We start from the raw sequence: 6,320 nt of genomic DNA on the forward strand, positions 1-6,320 counted from the left end.
ACTGATATAATAATATTGCTAAATGATGACCACTTCTGATACTGGACGAAGGCCTCAGTCGAGAATCTCCGCATTTCGCATTTTAATCGACGGTCCAACCCTCTGGGAGATTTCCTGAGATATGTCAAGTACCTAAGTGATCACCACTCAATACTAGTTATACCTTACCACTTCTAAGTCAGCGGTATACACTTATACAGAACAATCCTTTATAATGTCTTTCATGACGCGCCATAATGGGAAAAGACAGCCCTTTTTCTGATAATATGTGAGCCTTCGTGTGCTTCCAACTTCAGAAGACATTTATTTTATTATCTAAGTCGGCTGATCCAATATTATAGAGCTGGCGCGAGATTTGTACCTACTGATCTGAGCTTTCGTGAATCAACCTATACATTGCTAGGTAAAGCCGTATTTAATTCCAGATCCTAAAGGATGCGACCGGGGAAGCGCTAAAATAAGAAGGAGCATCGATATCGACAACTTCTTTCTCTATCGACCAAGCACATCACTACGTAAAGCTCATAGTGTCGTACGTCGAGTCATGCTCATTACATCTAAGTGTCCCCGTCCCTATGTCATTATGTCGTACATGCTTTTTATGTACAGAATTTCCGGCTCATTAAAATATGTATGTTTGGCTAGGTAGGTCAATTTCCGTTATGACATTTGTAAAGTGTTATTTGAATTGCGTAGACGTTATTAATATAATGTCTGTTCTTGTGGAAATCATTTGATTAATAAATGCATTTAAGAGCAATGTATATGGTTCATTTTCTATGATAATTTCCAAAGGTTGCTCTTGCTTGAGCGTAGATAGTGGAGTGGCAGTTATGGAATGTTCTAGTTTTGCTGATTTAAAAAAAAAACGGTATTTTAAGTTGACTCACCCCAACATTGATGTTATAATGTAGCACATGATGTACTGATATAAATTTACATAATACAACCAATATAAAAATTATAGATAATAAAAAAAAATTATTTTTATTTTTAACTTTGCTTACTCATATTAAAATAGTCTAAGATTACCCTCAGAACTATTTTATGATATCTAGCAATTGTAAAAATATACAATCTTGGGTTATCTGAGATCACATCACACTTCCTATCACGTAATTGCAGGTTTTGCATATTTGAAGCTAGTGCACTTCGCAATGAAAACGTTATTCATACCTCTCGCACAGGTACCTCTCGCGTCGACTAATAGTCCCCATGACAGTTCCTTTTTTGGGAATAGTTAAAAAAATAATTGAAATTATAATTATGTATTTACCTTATTATTATCACTTAAATATTACATTTCTAAATACATTAATTCGCTAAACTTTTAATAAATGTATACAAACATTTTACGTGACAGCTACCTACTCCATATTAAAATGAACTGTCATAGGGACCATCATACGGCGCTTGATGTATAGTGTCACGATGCACAAAACTAGCACCTAATGTACCTATCCGTTTCCTCTGATGAGTTGTCACAGTTGCCAATAGACGTTAGTAATTCCAAATACCCATGAACTACAGGCACCGGCGACACTGCAATGAAGCGTTTATAAACAGCACGAAGTTACCACAGATAGGTGCAATTTTACTTCGGAAATGCGGCGAGCAGGACAACTGAGTTGTATTGTACATCATTTTACACATCTTAGGCAAATTTTACACCTACTGAACAAAATATATTATACACTTCACTGAAATTATTTTATCTACGATATTACAGTTTTTAAGTGTTTTATCAACCGATAACGCTGATGTAAGTTACAGCATGGTGATATTCTTTCAAGCCACTTCTGAAATTCTATCGTAGCAGGTTCATAGCTACATAAATTGTAGCCTTCATAATAAAGATCTAAACTAAATCTAGCTAATCAGACCTGAACAAAATAAAACAAGCGTTTAAATGTAGACTGGTGCGTCTGTTCTAAGCTGTGTCGTGGTGATATTCTCTCAAGCCACAATGCTGGGAACGCAGTAACACGCTGTAACTATTAGCTGCAATTGTAGCAGGTTCGCGGATACACAAATTGTAGCCTTCATCTGCGACCGGAGAAAAAAGGTGGAGGGTGCGAATATAAAACGTTTGTTGTATGGGAGCCCCACTTAAATATTTATTTTATTCTGTTTTTAGTATTTGTTGTTATAGCGGCAACAGAAATACATCATATGTGAAAATTTCAATTTCAATTTTGCTATCACGGTTCGTGAGATACAGCCTGGTGACAGACGAACAGACGTAGAGACAGACAGAAAGAAAGACAGACAGACAGACGGCGGAGTCTTAGTAATATGGTCCCGTTTTTACCCTTTGGGTACGGTACCCTAAAAAAGAACTTTTCAAAATGAATATGTAATACTTGCACATATGTAAAACAAAATTAAGACTACTTTTATTATAAAATAAAACGACTAAAACCAAACCTACCTAACTACCTACCAAAAAAAACCTATAACAAACCCTGGCCTCTTGGCAAGGTGCCCATCACGCAGTCAGCATTCCCGCGCTGTATCGCGATAGCAAGCCTTTGCTCGAGAAAGCTGCCCGCGCGAGGGTCCCCCGTTTCCTCCCTCAACCGCTTTCCTAGCTCTTTATGGAGCCCTCGTGCACCCCTGCCCCATGGACCGAGTGTCTCGACACCAAAAGCTACATATGTTATTATTTTAAACGTGATTTTAAACTAACTACCTACTTTATTTCTACATTTACTAAGACTCCACTGTCCGTCTGTCTGTCATCAGGCTGTATCTCATCAACCGTCATAGCTAGTTGAAATTCTCGATCTCGATCTCGATGGGCGAGTCCGACTCGCACTTGTCCGGTTTTTTACTTATTTGCATCCAAGTGATCATCCAGTCCGTAGTTGAATTGCATTCCTATAAACTGCTTACCTATACTTAATAATGCTAATGTTCCGTTCCTACAAATTCCTTTTGCATAGGATTTTCGTACAGTCAGCAATAAAAGTAACGGATAAGACTACCCGACGGGACTTTTGACGGGGTCAAAAGTATCTTGTTCTCTGTAAGCCAAACAAAAATATATAAGTCCAATTATAAACAATTAGACTTTGAAATATACTTTTTAACGAGAACTGTAGAGATATATCTCTATTTGGATAATAATTTTAGGGTAGTAGATACTTTTAGATCATTGTTTCATCCGCTACTATTGAGGAAAAACATGGGAAAAAATTCCCCAAGTCTTCGAACTGTCAAAACAACAACAACAACACGAATCATTTAAGAGGAAAGGGGACGGCCGTTTCTCCATACAAACGTAGTCCCCATTTTCGTTTCTGGATATTTACATTAAGGATGACTTACGTTAGACCGGGCCGTGTCCGGACCGGAGTCTCCGGTCCGGCGCTTCGTTTTCTATGGAAAGCATCACGTGATCACCTGTCATGTCATAGAAAAGTTAGCGCCGGAAGCTCCGGCCCGGACACGGCCCGGTCTAACGTGAGTCATCCTTTATGGAAAACATTTTTACATAAATTGATGTTTTTTGATTATTGTAAAAATTAGGAGCGAAAAACCAATTTCATATAAATCTTTACATGCTCTTAACTTTTATAATAATTAAAAATTCGGCAAAAATCAAACGCTATATTATACAACAAATTGTGTTAAAATATTTTCAATAATGTCAATATCCAGACAGGAAAATGAGGACTATTTGTATGAAAAGGCGATTTCGCGCGGGTCCTCTTTCGTCTTAACAACTCCGTAGAGCATTACTTGGAAGGCGACGTTAGATTTACATCCACTTCCATAAAAACTGGCAAGAAAATTACCCAATTAAAACTGCTGCAAGACAAACGCCAAAGTAATTTATGTGTTTCGGAGATACCTAGCAATTATTGACGGGAATCGAACCGCGTTATGGTCTGTAATTGTGAGGCTCATTGAGTAAGCTAGGGGACTCGTAATATTGTTTTATGAGGTTCTTAAATATTAATGATTGTCATTGGTACGACATCGGCGCTTCGGATAATAAGGTGAGTAATTTGCTTTTTTTTGTACTGGAGTTTACTTTGAATTAGCGATTTATGGGTAACCTTTAAAACAAGTTTATGTAATATAATTTATTTTTGATATGAGTTTGTATAGTGAACTGTACTTCACATCAACTACATGAGTTATATGCTCAAGGAGACGATTTTAATAGATCTAAACTAGTTGTCTTTCCACTGTTTTATTATAAAGATCCCATGGCGACCTTTTCAAATGAAGTTTTGCAATTATTTACGGGGATCGAACCGCGTTTTGGCTTGTAATTGTGAGGCTGATTGAGTAACTCGTAATATTGCTTTATGAGGTCCTTAAATATTAATGATTGTCATTGGAGCGACATCGGCGCTTCGGATAATAAGGTGCGTAATTTGCTTGTTTACTTGTTTACTCTGAATTTGAGATTTATAGGTACCTACAGTCGAGTTCCTAAATTATGCATACATTTTTTCACTTTATATGATGGATTAAGTTGAAGAAGTGTATACATATTCATGAACTCGACTGTACCTACATAAGAAACAAGCTTTTGTATGAACATTTGAACAAGTTTTGAGAACAAATCAAATTATTTTATTAAATATTTTAAAAATATGGCGGGGTGGCCTAGGGGTTCATGGCGTTAGCCGCGATAGCTAAAGACGCCGGTTCGAATCCGGCCTTCACCACTGGAGGGCTTCGTCACTTTTTCTTTAATATATGACATCTATTACAGTTTTTAAGCTTTTGTATGTTCTACATTTTTAAACGACTCTCACTGCACTCACCTAGACATTTTTCTGTTTGGTCCTATGGTTGACTGGTACCATGAGGTATTAAGTCCGCCTTTTGTACCTTTTTGATGATGTGCAATAGTTTAAAATAAAAAATACCAAGCTTCCAACCAGCCCGTGGCTGACCATAATAGTATTTTGTGCAATAGGTACATAATAAGGGTTCTTAAAATTCAAAGGTCAAAGTTACAAAACGAAACGAAGTTGAGTTTTGTATTAGACAGGCCCAAAAATTATAAGACCTAATTATGTACCCTTGCACACAATATTTTTTCTAAGACAGCGGCAAACACCTAAAAATATAGGTAAAATCATAATATTGGTTTGTAAGTCTTTGCCTAGAAGTCAGAATAATAAAAAAAAACAGTTGCATAATATTGTATGAATATCCCTAAGAACGCTGTTAGGATCCTTATAACACTGCACCGGGGCTCCGCGCGCCGCACTTCTTATGAAGTTGATTTAAATCTCACTGGCAGTCATTTAATCTACAAAATAAGAGTGCTGGAGTAGAAAATAACTTTTTATACCATCCGCCTATGTTAAACGGTAGACCCAGTGGACACAGGACGGTCAATTTTAATTTAACAATGTATCATGGTTTCATAATAATATATTAATTCTTTATTTAAGACCATCGGGGATCATTGGGTTAGTAATTACCTTAAATTTAAATAATCTTATCTAAGTGTTAGAACTATATACATAACTATCCTTAATAACTATAACTGAATATAACTGAATGTTAATTTTAATTTTGAATTTTAGAATTGTCCAAATTAAAATGTTATTAAGTAATACTAACTCATTTTAGTTGTAGTATCTTAGTTTTTTAGTATTTAGTATTAATAATTTTAGTTTTAATTTTTAGTTAAGAACTTACTAACAATGCTATGGACCTATGAGTTGTCTGAAAATAAACGAATTTTATTTATTTATTATTTATTATTATAACTATACTATAACTATACATTTAATTATCACTGCGTGCGTGTATCAAGCAGCAGTTATTCAGATACAGGCAATCCATTCTGTCTGCTAACATGATACGACCTGATACCTTGACGATCGTCATGTTGATTGGGGCACATCTCACTCACGACTTTCTTCATTTCGCATGCACCAAACAGCGTGATCGTCAAGGTCGTATCAAAATGAAATCAAAACAGTAACCGAATTGTTTAATCAGAATCGGCATTAGGTTATTCTGTAGTTTCACTAAACGAGGTATCGATAACCTTAAAACGACTTTCCGCCCGTATTTACGAAAATGGCCCAGAGCTTTAACTTAATATCTGTCATTTGGCTTGATGCGATCTTTTAAACTTAAACGTTTAAGGTTTCTCAACATTCTCTCAAGTCAAAGAAGTGCTTAGAGATATTGATGAAAGTTTATTATGGTAGGTATTGACAAAATTATTTTCGTTGTCTTGTTTTTCGTCCCCAAAAATTGTGCCAGAGCTCAACGAGGGAGAGGATCGAGTGTTATGGTCGGCAACGCGCATGTAACTCCTCTGGAGTTGCAGGCGT

Source organism: Cydia strobilella, chromosome 17 (genome assembly GCF_947568885.1).
Source record: "Cydia strobilella chromosome 17, ilCydStro3.1, whole genome shotgun sequence".
Lineage (NCBI taxonomy): Eukaryota > Metazoa > Arthropoda > Insecta > Lepidoptera > Tortricidae > Cydia > Cydia strobilella.